The sequence below is a fragment of the Sarcophilus harrisii genome, chromosome 3 (genome assembly GCF_902635505.1).
Source record: "Sarcophilus harrisii chromosome 3, mSarHar1.11, whole genome shotgun sequence".
NCBI classification, from domain to species: Eukaryota; Metazoa; Chordata; class Mammalia; order Dasyuromorphia; family Dasyuridae; genus Sarcophilus; species Sarcophilus harrisii.
In genome coordinates, this window is record NC_045428.1 from 135,270,504 (window position 1) to 135,289,338 (window position 18,835).

Sequence of the window (18,835 nt, forward strand, 5' to 3'; positions counted from 1 at the left end):
GCAATATTGAGCATAGTCTTACAGGGGAAGATATGAACCTTCAATTAAATAAGGGAAATTCAATTATATCTCATTATAAGTTTACATTATTAGAAGTAAACACTAAATTTGATCTTCAAATATAAGACTCAAGAACAGCATAAAAAGGTAAACAGGAAAAAACAATAACAACATACTATTTTAAGGTTAAACTGTTTACAACTACATAGGAAGATCACAACTTATAACTCTTGAGAAATGTCTCTTAGAGCAATTAGAAGGGGGTTTATATAGATAGTGTATGTGAGGATAAGGTAACTTTGATGTGATGATATAAAAAATACATTGTGGGGGAAATAATTATATTGGGAGAAAAAAAGGATGAAGGTGTAAATGGAGCAAATTAGACATAAAAGATCAGTATATTAGACACAGTATAGGGAAAGAGGAGTGAGCATTATTGAAACATTATTCTATGTATTCTCATTCTAATCATTTGATTCTTCAAGTTCATAAAAGACATAAAAATCATTCACTTTTGCAATCTTTATTTTATATTATAAGTTGATCTACTACTTCTCACTTTTACTTTGGCTCAGTTCACATAAATATTTTCATAACTTTCTAAAATCAATAATTTTTCTGTATCTTAACAATGTACTAATATTTCATCACATTCATATAGGACACCTTATTTAGTCATTTTTATTTGATAGATGTCCACATACATTTCAGGAATTTTTTGGTCTTCACAAAAAATAACAGATACAATGAATTTTTGTACATAAGTGACACTTTTCTCTCTCTCTCTTCTTCTTCTTCTTTTTTTTTTTTTTTTTTTTTTTTTTGATAATTGCTTGGTAGAGGACAGACAAATAGAATACCTGGGATAAAGAATATATGCTTTTTTTGTGTAATTCATTCTTAATGAAGGCATGTTGTCTATTATCACCATTTCAATTTCTTGGTGATCACTAACAATTTTAAGATTTTTTTTTTCATTTCTCATTACTTTCACTTCCCCCTTACCCCAAATCAAATTCCAATTGTCTTCAGACTATTACAGCTCATTGCTTTACTTCAATCATTCAAAGATTACTGACCTGGACTTATCAATCATAATTTGCCAATTCTTTCATTCCCTTGTTCTATAATACATTTAATTCTGGTGATATGAAAACACTGAGGGTATATATGTATATATGTGCTCCGATGTTATGTCCTCACTTTTGATTCCTAATTATCTATTTGTAGTTCATCCATTATAGTAGAAAGACATTCTCTTGGGCAGAAAAAAAAAAAAAAAAAAAAAAAAACAGAAACAAAATAAGATTTGTATAGTTCAGTCTATTCTGTGATAATCTTTTTCATATATACAATTCATCTTAAGCAGAAATCCTATCTCATATGTGTATATATGCATATGTATATACATACACATACACACATATATTTATACTTTAAATTATTTTTAATTCCCTTATAATTAATAGCCAATATCTGATTTCTTTTTTATTTTGAGCTTTAATGTAGCTGACATGATTCTTAAACTATCACACCACACTTTTTCTTATCATTCTTTGTGACCTGATTTTAAAATCAATTTTTTGGGTGGTTGTTTGTTTACAAAGTCTCTTTTCTAATCCTTCTCTTTTCATTGTTTCTTTTTGTTTCTTCAGCATTTCATTCAAAAATTATACTTTGTGTCCTGGGCTGAAGCCTTCTAGGTAATTTTAGGTCAGTTTTTTTTTTTTTCTCTTAACATTTGAAAGTTTCTCCCCTAAAATATTTCATACATATAGGAATATATCTGACTTGTCTCCTTTTAATGTCATCATTGTAAGACAGAGTGACCATTTATGATCTACGTATGTAATGCTAGAAGAAACTTTAGAGATCAAATAGTCCAAAATGTATGTTCATGAGGAATTTATAAAGCTCACCCATGTTGAAAATAGAGACAAGATTTGAACCCAAATTCAGCGACTCCATAGCCAGTTTTTTTCTTCCAATCCTGATACTCCAACTTAATAATTATTTTATCTTGATATTCTTTAGTCATTAACACATTAATAGATAAAAACAGTAGATACTCTATTCAAAACAAAAAAATGACCCCTGATCTCAAGGATTTAATAATCTAAAGAGGGAAAATATTTTAGAATTATTTATATTTTTCTCGTGCTATTGAATGATAACCTGACAATTTTCAATAGAGAATATATATTTCTAACTCTTCTGTTGCTGTGACTCTTACAATCATGAAGGCCATACTGTATACAAAGATAGATATCAGGTCATATTTTCACAGAAGTTAATTCTTTGGATGATGGGTGGATATTGTGGGAGTGACTAGTCTGCTTTCTCCCTCTTTCCCATCTCTCTTGAATACTTGTTGTATCTCTGTTTTTTTTTTTCTTTTCTTTTTATGGGCTTCAAAAATTTTGAGACTTTGTCTTAACTTTCAGCAATTTCACTGATTTATTGTATGACCTGGGACATGGAACATTTTAGGGAATCTATAAAACTATAACACCAACATTTTAAAAAACTTTCCAATAAGAGAAATACCCCCCTAATTTGTATATGCACATACATATATGTAGTAACATGCATATATGTGTAATATTCCTTTGTTTATATACACATGATTCATCCATTTGTCCTCCTTAAAAATCTTATTCTACCTCATATCTATATATTACTTCATTTATCTAAGATGATATGTGTGTGCACAAATATATATATATATATATATATATATATATATATATATATATATATATATACATATAGTCTTTTACATTTTGACCAGAGATTATACAAAATAGAAAAACTGGGTGAACACCAGACTGACAATTTATATTAAAGAAAAACCTAATGGTAAGTCCACATGCTTATTAGAGAAAAATCTATACTACTGGTGTCAAACTCAAATGCCAATAAACTATACAAAAAGATTTCGGCAGGGTCCATATTTACTTAGAAAACCATATGTTGAAATTAACTTTGTACTTTATATTTTATTGTGTTATATATTTCTCAAAAACTTTTTAATGACAGTCTTTGATATTTTTTGCCCAAATTAGTATTGTTGTAACTATTCAACTCACCTGGGAAGTGTTTATAACACTATATTTAATCATGTAATATTCATTCATTTATTTATACATTCATTTATTGAACAAATATTTGCTAAATCTATATGATAACAGTTTGAGTCTTTTAAAAGTTTAAAATATTTTTTATAAAATTGAGACATATACAAAGATGACTTTATTGTAAGGTAGAATATTCACCAGTTATTGAAGAAAAGATGACAATGTTTAAGATTGTTCCTTAGAGTGTCCTTGAAACATTTCCTTTATCTTTCTTGTTTTCAATTGCTATACTACATGTTAGGATCTCTGTGTCATCCATTCTTCTCACATGACCATCTCAAAGAAGATTACTTTAATACCCATGAACGGAAAACTCTTTAGACTTTGTGATTAGATACTTCCCTTCAGTCTCATAAGAAAAAGAACACATGTGTCTGAGAAAACAGAGGGAATGCTAAATAGCATTTTTGTAGTATTGTGGGACTGTGATCTCTGATAATTCTCTGGTGAAATTTATTTTGTTTTATGAGAGCATTTTTATTCAAATTATCTTAAAATAAAAAAAGTTGTATTTAATGTCTAAGAAGATATATATGTAATATGTATATTGTATACAGAGAATACATATACATGTGTATTATATGCTATATACAAATACATGTCCTTCCATATTCATTTCAATATATACATATAGTCATATCTGTAAGTGTGCACATGAAAACATATGCATGAGTGTATATTGTTTGACTATGTTCTTATCTTCCTAAGTAATAATATGAACAATATTACATTGTTCTCAAAAAGCTGTTTTCAAAATGAATAGATATATGTGTATATAGTATGTGTATGTGGCATATAAATATATGTGTATACATGTTTGTATGCAAATTTGTGTGTTCATATATCTTCTTACACAATAAGAATAATTCTACTCATTATTTCATTTTCAATCCCCCCTTTTAAATAGAGATATACACATACATAAATATATGCACATATGTATGTATGTTTTTATTCTGTTTACCAATATCAATTCTGTTCTTGTTTTTTTTGCATCTAGTGAGATTATTATAAGATTTTTATATGTTTTGTTATTGATATGGTCAATTATGAGAATAGTATTCCTGATATTGAACCAGTCTTGCATTCCTGGTATAAATCCTACTTTGTCCTAGTTATTATTATGCTGATAAGTTGCTGTGCTCTCTTTGATAATATTGTATTTAAATTTTTTGCATCATTATTCATTAGGGAGATTGTTCTATAATTTTCCTTCCCTGTTTTGGCTCTTCCTGGTTTAGTATTGTTACAATATTGGTGTCACAGAAAGAATTTGACAGGCCACCATCTTTAACTATTTTAGTTTACAAAATAATGGAATTAATTGTTCTTTAAAGGTTTGCTAGAATTCACTTATGAATCTGTGATGACCGTGTTAGCACCCTGGATACTTCAAAATCAGCAGGAGTCAGGATCAGCAAAAGTCCTTGATCTTTATTTTTTGTGGACGGAATGGACACATCAAGTGAGAGGAATCATAACACGAACCTGGCCAGGAGTCACTCTGGCTTTCTCACTCCACCCTCTAAATCCTCCCCCCAATCTCTCACAGATCAAGACAGCACAGAGTAGTGGGCAGGGACATTCTTTCTTCAAGCATATGCTAATAGAGTATTGTCCAGTTGGTAATGAGCCTTAAGTGCTCAGAACTCAGTGCATCAACTTAGTTTCAGCCCATTACATGAATCCATCTGGCTCTGGAGATTTTTTTTTTCATTAGTAATTCATTGATAGCTTGTTCAATTTCTTTTTCCAAAATGGAACTATTTAAATAATTTATTTCCACTTCCAATAATGTGTCAAGCTACATTTTTGTACATATTCATTCATTTCATTTAGATTGCTAAATTTGTTGGCATATAGTGGACCAAAATTGGTCCTAATTATTGCAATATTTTTTTCATTGGTATTAGTTCACTCTTCATTTTTTAATGCTGGTAAGTTTTTTCTTTAACTTTTCTAAATAAATTAAACAAAATAGTTGTTGTTGTTGTTGTTGTTTTCCATAAAACCAATTCTTAGTTTAATTAATTAGTTCAATATTTTTTTTTCAGTGTCATTTTTTAATTTAACTCCTTATGGAATATCTTTTTGGACTTGATCAATGCATTTTTTTCAGTGAGCATTTCTTGTCTCTAATTTGCCCCAGGAAATGGGAGAAGAGGAAAGGAGAGTTAAAATGGAACAAGTCAGATCACATCAAGAGGCACAAAAGACCTATTAAAAGAGAGAGAAAGAAGGGGGGCAAATGAGCATTATCTGGAGTTTAATCTCATCAGTTTGGGCTTAAAAGGGGAACAACATAATAATTCATTGATTTTACTTATAAAGAGGTAGGAGGACAAAACAGAAATAAAAAGGAAGAACTAGATAAAAGGGAGGGCAGAAGCAGTAGGAAAAAAAGAGTAAGAGAATGGAAAAGGGGTGATAGAAAGAAAAACAGGTTGAAAATTAAATTAAAACTGCAAGTAAAAATAGTATCCAGGCTCTTTTTTTGGTCATGGCCTTCAGATAGACCAAAGATTTTTTAAAATTATTTCTTCTGGATCTATTTTCCAGGTTGATTGTTTTTGCAATAAGGTACTTTATATTTTGTTCCATATTTTTTTTTTACTTCACCTGAAACATAATAAATTGTACTCCAGCCTTTTAACTTTACTCTCTCTATATATCTCTATGTTAAATGTGTTTCATGTAAACAACATATTGTAGGATTCCATTTTTTAATCCACTCTGCCATTTGCTTCTTTTTTATGAAATAGTTAATCCCATTTACATCCACAGTTATAATAATTAGCTCTGTATTTCCCTCCATCTATTTTTTCCCCTGTAAATATTTCTGGTATCTCTTTCCACCCTGTAATTAGTAGTAATGTTTTATTTTTTATTTATTGATCCATCCCACCTGTTATCTTATCTCCTATTACCCTCTCCAATCTCATCCAGTACCTGATACTGCATAACCTTCACCCTCTTCTGTTACCTTTTTTATTAGTGTTTCTACCCTCCTTTCTATCCAGTCCTTCTTTTTACTCTAGTTACAGATATCATTTTTCCCATTTAGGGATGTTTAATCTGTAAATAATTCTTATTTCCCCTATTAATCTTTCTATGCTTCTCTTGAGTCCTGTGTTTCAAGATGAAATTTTCTCTTTAGTTCTGATTTTTTCACTAGAAAACACTGAAAAATCTCTTACTCTACTGAAGTTCCATATCCTCCCCTGAAAGATGATGCTCACACTCTCTGGATAGTTAATTCTTGGTTGGTAATTTGCCTCCTGAAATATGTATTCCATACTCTACATCTACAGATGCTGGCAGATTCTGGGTAATCCTGACTCTTGCTCTTTGGTAGCAGCTGGCACATTTTATTCCCTTGAGATTACAGTTCTAGTTGTTTTGCAAACAATACTCCTTGTGGCTATCCTTGTGGTAATTACTTTCCAAAGTCAATTTATGGATTCTTTCAATGACTCTTTCCCCCTCTAGTTCTAATATATCAGGGTAGTTTTACTTATTGACCTTTTGAAGAATGCTGTCTAGGCTCCTTTTTTGATCATAGCCTTTAGGTAGGCCAATAATTTTAAAATTTTCTCTCCTGGATCTATTTTTCAAGTTGGTTATTTTTTTAACTGAATCATTTTACTTTTTTTTTTTTTTCATTCTTTTTTACTTCATTTGACTGATTCTCAATTTTTCATGGAAACATTAGTTTCCATTTCTTTTGTTCTGGTTTTTAATTTGTCATTTTCTTCAGTAAACTTTTGTATCTCTCCATTTGATTAACTCTGTTTTGCAAGGTGTTATTTTCTTCAGGGCTTTTTTTTTTTTTTTTTTTTTTTATAATCTGACCAATTGTATTTTTTAAAGAATTGTTTTCTTTAGTTGATTTTTTCCCTTCCTTTTCCAAGTTATTTTGTATCTCTCTTGTATACCTTTTGTTTCTTTTCTCATTTTTTCTTCTATCTCTCTTCTTTGCCTTTTAAAGTGTATTATGAGCACTTCCAAGAAGCATCTTTGGATTTGAGGCAAATTTGTATCAGTCTTTGAAATTTCTGCTATAGGCATTTTGTCCTTGTCTGAATTGTTGTTTTTGTCTTCCCTGTCACCATATTAGCTTGTATTGTTAAGATTCTTTTCTGTTTCTTGTTCATTTCTTTTCTCCCTCCCTGTTTTGTGCCTTTTATGGTCAACCTCTGCTCCTGGAATAAAGGGAATGCTATTGCTAGCCCTCTGTGCAGCTCTGAGTCTTTCCTTTCAGGGCCCCATGTGTTTGGAATCTTACTCACTGCAGGGGATAACCCTATTTTCTCTCTTTAGGAAACAGCCTGGTTTCCTTAGTTATCATTTTATCTTTTGAGTTGGGACTGGAAGCTGCCTCACTAGTCTGCTTCACTTCTGACCCAGGACTGTGGGGTACAGTTGCTGATTTGCTATGAGTAATCTTTTCTCACTGGTTTTCCTGAACACCGTCTGAGCAAAGCCACACACTGCTTTGACTCTAGTAAGATTGATTTTGCTTGGTTTTCCAATCTATCTTGAGTGGGAGAGTGGTTTTATCCCAGCAGACTATGTTCAGAGACTTGGTGTCATGTTTTGTTTTGTTTTGTTTTTGGGGGGAAACTAGGAAAACTCAAGAAGTTTCCAGCCTTCCATCAACCATCTTGCCTTTGTTCCCCAGAACTCTTTATTTGATATACAGCAGATGGTTGTCACTTTACTTTTTTTTTCATTTTGTTTTGTTTTCTATATTTTTGATAAAAGAAACACTGCTTATTATGATTATCATTGTAATTATTATTGTTATTATTCTATAAAAATGACAGAATGGGCATAAGTGGGAAAAGATACAAATGTTCTTTATGGCTTCCTTCCCTGTTTAGTGCTTTTAACCATGTTACCCATCTATTCAATAAATTTCAATGACTGACTACTGGCTACAGGATTAAAAATAGAATCCTGTTTTCATTAAAAGTTTTTTACAATCCAAACTCCTGATATTTTTCCAGTCTTTATACACATTGCTTGTTTACTCAATTTACTTTGTGATGCAGTGACACTAGCCCATTTATTGTTTCTAACAAAAGAATTTAACACCTGACTGCAAGCATTTTCATTGTCCTGTGTGTGGAGTTATATACTTCATCTTTCCTCTGCTCCTGTCTTCCCTAACTTCCTTCAAGTAATAGCTTTAAAATTCTGCTTTTGAGATATTATTCCTGATCACATTTAATCATGTTCACTATATCCTATCATTATTATTTTCTAAGATTATTTTTGTTATGGTTGATGGTTGGTTGTGAGTTTGTTTTAATTTTGATATTTTCTGATTAGACCAAACCAACTGATAGAATTGCTATATGAAAAATAAAATTTTCTCTTTATGGATGTTTAAGTGTGTGAGAGCAAGAATGAGAGAGAGAGAGAGAGAGAGAGAGAGAGAGAGAGAGAGAGAGAGAGAGAGAGAGTGCTTTGTTATTTGATTTATTTAATTACTTCGAACTGTTTTCTTAAAAAAAAAAAAAAGATGAATGAAATATGGGTGCAATGTTGCATCATAGAGCCATATTTTTTCCTTCTGACAGATGAACCTCTGCTCTCTCTGACCTAATCCAGATCCTCAGAAACCCATTTTAATGGCTATTTTAACTCTATTCCTTTCCCACAGTTCAGTTCATTTTTTTTATTTCTAGCTCAGGAATAAAAATAAAATCAGCATTATTTTTCCTAGAAAATTTCTGTCCAAAAATTAATCTTTAACTTTATTTACCAACTCTCTCCTGTAACTTCCCTGACTGAAATATACTTACTTAATATTTTCATATCTTTATTGTCTTTGTGAAATAGAATGTAAATTCTTTTAGAAAATAATTGTGTTGGGGTACTTAGGTAGTACAATAGATAGAGAACTGGCCCTGAGTTCAAATCCAGCCTCAAACACTTGCCACTTCCTATTTGTGTGACTCTTGATCAATCACTTAATCCTTATTACCTCAAACCAAAAAAGAAAGAAAAAGAAAATAGCTTTCATTTTTTTTATTTCACATTATAAAACTTTTTCAATCATTTTCACCATAAACAGTCATATTTGTATTTTACCTTACAATTTAAAAGATATTAAAAAAAAAAAGTTACTTTGGGGGCAGCTAGATGGCTCAGTGGATAGAACAATGGACCTGAGTTCAAATTTGACCTCAGATACTTAATACTTACTAGCTATGTGACCCTGGTCAAGTCACTTAACACCAATTGCCTCAGCAAAAAATAAATAAATAAATAAATAAATAGTTATTTTGATATAGTTTTGCCCTAAATGCACTCCTAATCTTCCAAGAGTTCAGATATCCCACATTCATTGTTTCATCACTTAAGTGACACTGATATTTATCAAATGACAAGACCTGAGTTGATAAATTATTTAAGTTAAATGATAGATTTCATATTTTATTGTTGTTCTTTTATTTATCACCAAATTTTCTAAGTGTTTGTTGTTTTCTCATATGTAACTGATATTCTTTACTGTTTATTCCATTCCAGTTGTTCAGACTGGCTATTCATTTGTCAGTCTCTTAATGTGAAGTTTTACCCAAATTGTCTTTCCATATTTGTTTTTATCAGGGTTCTTTTTTCATTCTTAATTTTTCTGCTTATATGGTAACTGTGATAACTTGTATTTTAAATGGTTAACAATTATACAGGAGATGCAATATCCATTATTCCTTTGATATCAGAGGCCCAAAGGTTATACCCATATATGCCTATATGTGTATGATTTAATAATCTTAATTAAGATGCAATAGTTGAAGTAAGAATTTCTGAATATCTGCATCATTTTCTTCTATAGCACTTCTGTGTTTTATGGCTTTGATAATTGCTGCATTTCACACATATACCAAATTATCTTAAGGAAGTAAAAATGGGAACATTTTCAAAACAATATGAGAACTTATTGGCTTCTCTGTCATAAATGCTAATTGAAATTTTATAAACCCTTCGAAAATTATATTAAAAACATATTCCTTAGAATACACTTTAAATTTGAGAAAGCTTGGATGTGCTAAATTTAGACTAAATCCGTACCTTTAGCTGACTATTGCCCTTAAAAATCCCTATTCAATATAATTTTATTTTTTGAATTAACATAGATACCTTAAAAAATCTATTACTCCTGTTTTTGAACCATCATGATAAACTTATAGTATTTACTTTTGTTTTTCAAATAGTACATTTTCTTAGAAGACTGTGAATATATATACTGATTATCTGTGCCTGTTCTTTCTATAATGTGCCATGCTTTATTCTTGTCAGCTGAAAAGTTGTAAAGCTAAGCTATAGCCCTTTCTGATACAGACTATATACTTATTTGTTTTGCAGTTGACAAATATGATGCAGTATATCCATTCAATGGGACCATCTACAAACTACCTAGAATTTGACTTCCTGAGTCCTACTGTCTACCTTCCTATATCTTAACTTGCTATCTTTCACTACTCCATCATTTCATATAAACAATTTTTCATATTGCTCACAAAGTGGATTTTCAAAAGTTGACTGTGTGGTCTTCAAATTTTTAATGCTCCTCATATGATCATGATACTGATAATTTTAGGATAATTTGTACTATATTTTTATTTGTCTTATCTTGAGCATCCATTAGCACCTCATAATGTTATCCCTTTTTGATGAACTGCATATGGACTACTTTGGTCCCAAGAAAAAGACTTAGAACACTTTGCACTGTAATAAAGAACATTTCAGATGGTGTTTATTTTTATTTATTTATTTATTTTAATAGCCTTTTATTTACAGGATATATGCATGGGTAACTTTACAGCATTAACAATTGCCAAACCTCTTGTTCCAATTTTTCACCTCTTACCCCCCCACCCCCTCCCCTAGATGGCAGGATGACCAGTAGATGTTAAATATATTAAAATATAAATTAGATACACAATAAGTATACATGACCAAAACGTTATTTTGCTGTACAAAAAGAATCAGACTCTGAAATATTGTACAATTAGCTTGTGAAGGAAATCAAAAATTCAGGTGTGCATAAATATAGGGATTGGGAATTCAATGTAATGCTTTTTAGTCATCTTCCAGAGTTTTTTTTTCTGGGCATAGCTGGTTCAGTTCATTACTGCTCCTTTGGAAATGATTTGGTTGATCTCGTTGCTGAGGATGGCCTGGTCTATCAGAACTGGTCATCATCTAGTATTGTTGTTGAAGTATATAATGATCTCCTGGTCCTGCTCATTTCACTCAGCATCAGTTCGTGTAAGTCTCTCCAGGCCTTTCTGAAATCATCCTGTTGGTCATTTCTTACAGAACAGTAATATTCCATAATATTCATATACCATAATTTATTCAGCCATTCTCCAACTGATGGACATCCATTCAGTTTCCAGTTTTTAGCCACTACAAAAAGGGCTGCCACAAACATTCATGCACATACAGGTCCCTTTCCCTTCTTTATAATCTCTTTGGGATATAATCCCAGTAGTAACACTGCTGGATCAAAGGGTATGCACAGTTTGATAACTTTTTGAGCATAGTTCCAAACTACTCTCCAAAATGGTTGGATTCGTTCACAACTCCACCAACAATGCATCAATGTCCCAGTTTTCCCGCTCAGATGGTGTTTAGAGAAGATGATCACTAAAAATGACTCCCTATAAGTCTCAGAATCTAGATTTTATGTAAGATTTTCTTCACCCTCCAGTTGTAATTCTTTTCTAAAGGATATGGATCCCACATTTACATATGTATGACATTTTAAAAAGCAGAAACAAGTAGGAAAAGATTCAAATAACCAATAGAATGCCTAATTGAAATATAGCAGTAGGAAAAGAAAGACAATTGACTTCAATAATTCACGAGAAGTCTCCACAATAATTAAATTTAATATATTTGTTTCTAGTAATACATAGTTTAACACCTAGCATTATTTACCTTTATTCTTATCTATAATCTGAGAAAGATATAAATAATTCATCCATCCCAATTATTTATTATGTAGGGTGATCAAGTTCCTAGATTCTTCCATAACATTAATAGATGGAAAATGGGAAAGAGGAATCCTTTTTACAATTTGAAACATAACAGGTGAATTTTACAGAAAACTCACTATCATATTCATGTAGCATATTTTAAAGCATACATATTCCAAATAATTAAACTGTCTTTGAAATGACACGATTACACATCATCTACCAAATTACACTGTCACATAATTGATGAAGTCAAGATATAGCATAAGTATCATCTTCACCTTTTCTATCTGTCTAATAACCCAATAAAATAGGATTAAACTGTATTAATTATCCTTAGGCTTTTGAGGACGTATAAATTGGAACTATCAATTCATACTGTCTAATCCAGTCAGTATTTTTGGTTAATCTGAGATTATTTAATTCCAAAAGAGCTATTTCTCAGTAATTCTCTCAGACTATTTTCCTCTACCAATATTTCAGCAAACCAGAACCATTTTTTTCAAATGACATTTCAGCAGATCCTACTGCTAATATCTATAGGGTTCAACTTGAGAATAATCTGCTGCTTGTCTGAAAATCTAGCATCATTTCTGCATGACTGAATAGTTCTCCTTGAACTCAGATTCTCATTAAAGTCAAAAGAAACTGTACATGGAATAACCCACTGGGAGCTTGTAAGAGATTGAATCCCAGGAAGTAATTCAAGATAACTATATTATTGTTTCTTTTTTTTTTTAATAAGATTATGGCAGTTCTGCCTTTACCTGTCTATCTCAGAAGAGTACTTGAGACTTCATCTATTATAAAATAAGCTAAGGTCTTTTAGGGTGGTAGAGGACAACAAGTAGGACTTGATAAATGCCAGGAAATTGAAAGAGGGAAGAACTGAAGAAAAAAATGAGAGAAGATATACATGTTCTTCAAGATGTGCTATTTTTTGAGATATTTGTCAAAAATGATGTTAGTAATAGTGGAAGTATAAGAAAAGTAGTTTTTGGAGACTGAGATAAGTTTTGCTCCCCTCTTAACTCTCAAATTTCTTCCATCATGCCTTGGAAATACAAGTCCAAGTAGTCTTAAGCAAGACTCACATTGTAGAAATAATGCAGCTATTTCAAAAAATGCTAAGCTACTCTCTGGGGTGGGGAGGAGGGGAATGAGCTTTTTTTTAAAAATCAATATTTTTCCTATGATGGGGTATAGTTGTGAGGAATGTAGTTGTTTTTCAATTCAGTTGTTTTTCAATTATCACATCCAACTCTTCATGACTACATTTGGAATCTTTTTGGCAAAGAGACCAAGGCAGTTTGTCATTCCTTCTCCTTCATTTTACAAATGAAGCAACTTAATCAAATAAAGTGAAATAATTTGCTCAGGGACACACAGTTAAGAATCTGGGGGCAGATTTGAACACAGGAAGATTACTTTTCCTAGCTCTAGGCCTATCCACTCTACCATCTAGTTGCACTTCATAGAATACTACAGTTTAATAAATAACAATAGTTTGAAGATTGCTCATGAAGTACATGGTATACAGTGCTAGGCTAAAGCCCATAACTAATTTGAGAAATCAAATAAAACAAAGGTGTGATATTCAGGTCCCACAACAGCTTTGGCAACAAAACACTTGAGAGTCACTAGAATCATATTACAATTAAATTGGACTCTTAAGTCAATATGCAACCTAAGTCAATACACAAGCATCTGTCTCTATATGAGCTTGACATTACAAGTATAAAGAATTTCATTGGAAAACAGAGAGCCAGGGGAAAAAACATGAAATATAAAGTGTTTGTAGGAGCAGGGGGATAGAAGTGACAATAGAGGACATTTTGCTCCTTTGCTATCCCTGCATTGAAAAAGAGAAAGCAGAAAAAAAAAAAAAAAAAGGTCATGTTTAAGGCATGGAGTATGAATACAATTCACAAAAACAATTAAGGAAAGAAAAAATCAAAGTCAACATGATGTAATGGATAAAAGAATAATTTTTGACATCAAAACAGAGTATAATCTTAAGAAATTAGAAGATGCCTACATAATGAAACAGATGATTTTAAAGCAGTTTTGATGAAAATAACAGACCTAAGAATTAAAAGTACAAATAGGAAAATGTAAAAATGAAGTTTGAGCAACTAGAGCGCCTGCAAGTTATGTATTATTAACATTCTAATAGAAGAAAAGGAAATGTCCCTACATGACTTTAATGACTTCCAAGGGTACTGAAGGGGTTAAATAAGAAAACTAAAGAACATAGAGCAGAGGGGATAAAAATGGCATGCTAAAAGGAAAATACTAGTGAAGTGAAGAAAACTTTGTATTTGGCATAATTGGGATGTGTTGGAGATTTTTTTAAAAAGTGCACAACTTTGAAGGAAGCAGAAGTTCTATAATATAATAAATAACATGTTAAAACTGATATTATTTATATCACTAATTTTTTTATTCAAGCTTTTTTTTTATTTTCAAAACATGTGGATGGATAATTTTTTAACAATGATTCTTGCATAGTCTTGCATTCCAAATTTCCCCTTCCTTTCTACCATCCCCTCTCCTAGATGGCAAACAATCCAATATATGTTATTCATGCTAAAATATATATTAAATCCCATATATATAAACATTTATACAATCATTTTGCTGCATAAGAAAAATCAGATCAAAGAGGAAAGAAAGTGAGAAAGAAAACAAAAAGCAAATAAACAACCAAAAAAAAAAAAAAAAGAATGACCATGTTACATTGTGTTATTGTGTTCCACATATAGTTTTCATAGTCCTCTCTCTGGGTATCACTAAATTGTTATCAAATTCACATGACTGCTTGCTGGCTACAAGTTTATTGTGACTCATAAAATAATTAATTAAATCAAGTTAGCATATTACTAAAATATTTTTTTTTTCTGCTGATCTTATCTAAAAAGAACAAAGTATTTCCCATATATTAGTTTCCTATAAATGCACATTTTTTTTAACAGAATCAAGTAGGCTTGATACTTGGGATACTGATAGACATAAGGGACAAATGTTAAGATTAAATAATGAGTAGTATTTGAATTGGAAGAGTAGAATATTCAATAAAACCACTTTACATTGCAGAAATAAGGAGAGCAAGTTAAAGGTATGCAATAAAGAAATGCTGGAAATCAGCTTGGGAGAGCTAAGGTAAGGAGTTTGAACTAAATTTTGGAGGCAATGGAAATAACTGATGGTAGAAAATAGAGTGAGATGAATCTATTAGTTTTAGATTTTAAAAGGCTATTGATGTTAAATTTTGATTTTTAGTAATGACAAATACATTTTTCTCAATCTCCATATTTCATGATCTCATCAGTTTTCAATGCTTTCAACTATTGTTTTTATACAGATGATTCCAAAAAAAAATTTTTTTTTATTTAATAGCCTTTTATTTACAGGTTATATGTATGGGTAACTGTACAGCATTGACAATTGCCAAACCTCTTGTTCCTATTTTTCCTCTCTTACCTCCCACCCCTTCCCCCAGATGGCAGGATGACCACTAGATGTTAAATATATTAAAATATAAATTAGATACACAATAAGTATACATGACCAAACAGTTATTTTGCTGTACAAATAGAATCAGACTCTGAAATACTGTACAATTAGCTTGTGAAGGAAATAAAAAATGCAGGTGGACAAAAATATAGGGATTGGGAATTCAATGTAATGGTTTTTAGTTATCTCCCAGAGCTCCTTTGCTGGGCGTAGCTGGTTCAGTTCATTACCGCTCCATTGGAAATGATTTGGTTGATCTCACTGCTGAGGGTGACCAGGTCCATCAGAACTGGTCATCATCTCGTATTGTTGTTGAAGTATATAATGATCTCTTGGCCCTGCTCGTTTCACTCAGCATCAGTTCGTGTAAGTCTCTCCAGGCCTTTCTGAAATCATCCTGTTGGTCATTTCTAACAGAACAATAATATTCCATAACATTCATATATTACAATTTATTCAGCCATTCTCCAACTGATGGGCATCCACTCAGTCTCCAGTTTCTAGCCACTACAAAAAGGGCTGCTACAAACATTCGTGCACATTCAGGTCCCTTTCCCTTCTTTATGATCTCTTTGGGATATAAGCCCAGTAGTAACACTGCTGGATCAAAGGGTATGCACAGTTTGATAACTTTTTGAGCATAGTTCCAAATTGCTCTCCACAATAGTTAGATGTATTCACAGTTCCACCAACAATGTATTAGTGTCCTTGTTTTCCCACATCCCCTCCAACATTGCGCATTATCTTTCTCTGTCATTCTAGCCAATCTGACAGGTATGTAGTAGTATCTCAGAGTTGTCTTAATGTGCATTTCTCTAATTAATAATGACTTGGAGCATCTTTTCATATGGTTAGAAATAGTTTCAATTTCTTCATCTGAGAATTGTCTGTTCATATCCTTTGACCATTTATCAATTGGAGAATGTCTTGATTTTTTATAGATTAGAGTCAATTCTCTATATATTTTGGAAATGAGGCCTTGATCAGAACCTTTGACTGTAAAAAATGTTTTCCCAGTTTATTGCTTCCCTTCTAATTTTGTCTGCATTAGTTTTGTTTGTACAGAAACTTTCAGTTTGATATAGTCAAAATTTTCTATTTTGTGATCAGTAATGATCTCTAGTTCTTCTTTGGTTATAAATTCCTTCCCCTTCCACAGGTCTGAGAGGTAAACTATCCTGTGTTCCTCTAATTTATTTATAAACTCATTCTTTATGCCTAAGTCATGAACCCATTTTGACCTTATCTTGGTGTACGGTGTTAAGTGTGGATCAATGCCTAGTTTCTGCCATATTAGTTTCCAATTTTCCCAGCAATTTTTGTCAAACAGTAAGTTCTTATCCCAAAAGCTGGGGTCTTTGAGTTTGTCAAACACTAGATTGCTATAGTTGTTGATTCTTTTGTCCCTTGAACCTAACCTATTCCACTGATCAACTAATCTGTTCCTTAGCCAATACCAAATGGTTTTGGTAACTGCTGCTCTATAATATAATTTTAGATCTGGTACATCTAAGCCACCTTCATTTGATTTTTTTTCATTAATTCCCTTGAAATTCTTGACCTTTTGTTTTTCCATATGAATTTTGTTGTTACTTTTTCTAGGTCATTAAAATAGTTTTTGGGAGTCTGATTGGTATAGCGCTAAACAAATAGATTAGTTTGGGCAGTATTGTCATCTTTATTATATTTGCTCGCCCTATCCAAGAGCATTTAATATTTTTCCAATTGGTTAGATCAGACTTAATTTTTGGGCAAAGTGGTTTGTAATTTTGCTAATAAAGTTTCAGATTTTCCCTTGGCAGATGGATTCCTAAATATTTTATACTATCAGTAGTTACTTTAAATGGAATTTCTCTTTGTAACTCTGACTGTTGGATTTTGTTAGTGATATATAAGAATGCTGATGACTTATATGGGTTTATTTATAAAACAACTTTGCTAAAGTTGTGGATTATTTCTAATAACTTTTAGTAGAATCTCTGGGGTTCTCTAAGTATACCATCATATCATCGGCAAGGTGATAATTTGGTTTCCTCGTTGCCTATTCTTTTCCATTAATCTCTTTCTCAGTTCTTTGAAATAGCATTTCTAATATAATATTAAATAGTAACAGTGATAGTGGGCAACCTTGTTTCACTCCTGATCTTATTGGGAATGGTTGTAATTTGTCCCCGTTACATATAATGCTTACTGAAGGTTTTAAATAGATGCTGCTGATTATTTTAAGAAAAAATCCATTTATTCCTATACTCTCAAGTGTTTTTAATAGGAATGGATGTTGGATTTTATCAAATGGTTTTTCTGCATCTATTGAGATGATCATATGACTTTTGTTAATTTGATTATTAATATGGCCAATTATATTGATAGTTTTCCTAATATTGAACCAGCCCTGCATAACTGGTATGAATCCTACTTGATCATTGTGTATTATCCTGGGGATGGTTTTCTGTAGTATTTTTGCTAATATCTTATTTAAGATTTTAGCATCAATATATTAAGGATTGGTCTATAATTTTCTTTTCTGTTTTTCAACCTACCTGGTTTAGGTATCAGTACCATGTCTGTGTCATAAAAGGAATTTGGTAGGACTCCTTCATTCCTATTTTATCAAATAATTTGTATACATTGGGAAATTGTTCTTTAAATGTTTGGTAGGATTACATATAATCCATCTGGTCCTGGGATTTTTTCTTAGAGAGTTGATTAATACTTTCTATTTCTTTTTCTGAAATGGGACTATTTAAGAATTTACTCCTCCTCTGTTAGTCTGGGAAGTCTATATTGTTGAGGTAGTCATCCATTTCACTTAAGGTTATCAAAGGTTATTGGTTTTAAAGTTGCAAATAATTCATTATTTCTTTATTTCCTTTCATTGTGAATTCTTTTCATTTTAGTTACTAATTTCATTTTCCTCCTCTTTTCTAATCAGTTTACCAAACATCTATTTATTGGTTTTCTGAAAATCTTTTTTATTGTTCAATGTTTTTTTTTACTTTCAATTTATTCATTTCTCCTTTTAATTTTAGAATTTCAAGTTTAGTTTGATTGGGGTTTTTAATTTGTCTTTTTTTGGTTTTTTTGTAAATTCATTAATCTTTTCTTTTATCTGTTTATTCAAATTCTTGATATAAAATTCCTCTTAACTGCTTTGCTATCCAAAATTTTGGTTGATCTCATCTTTTA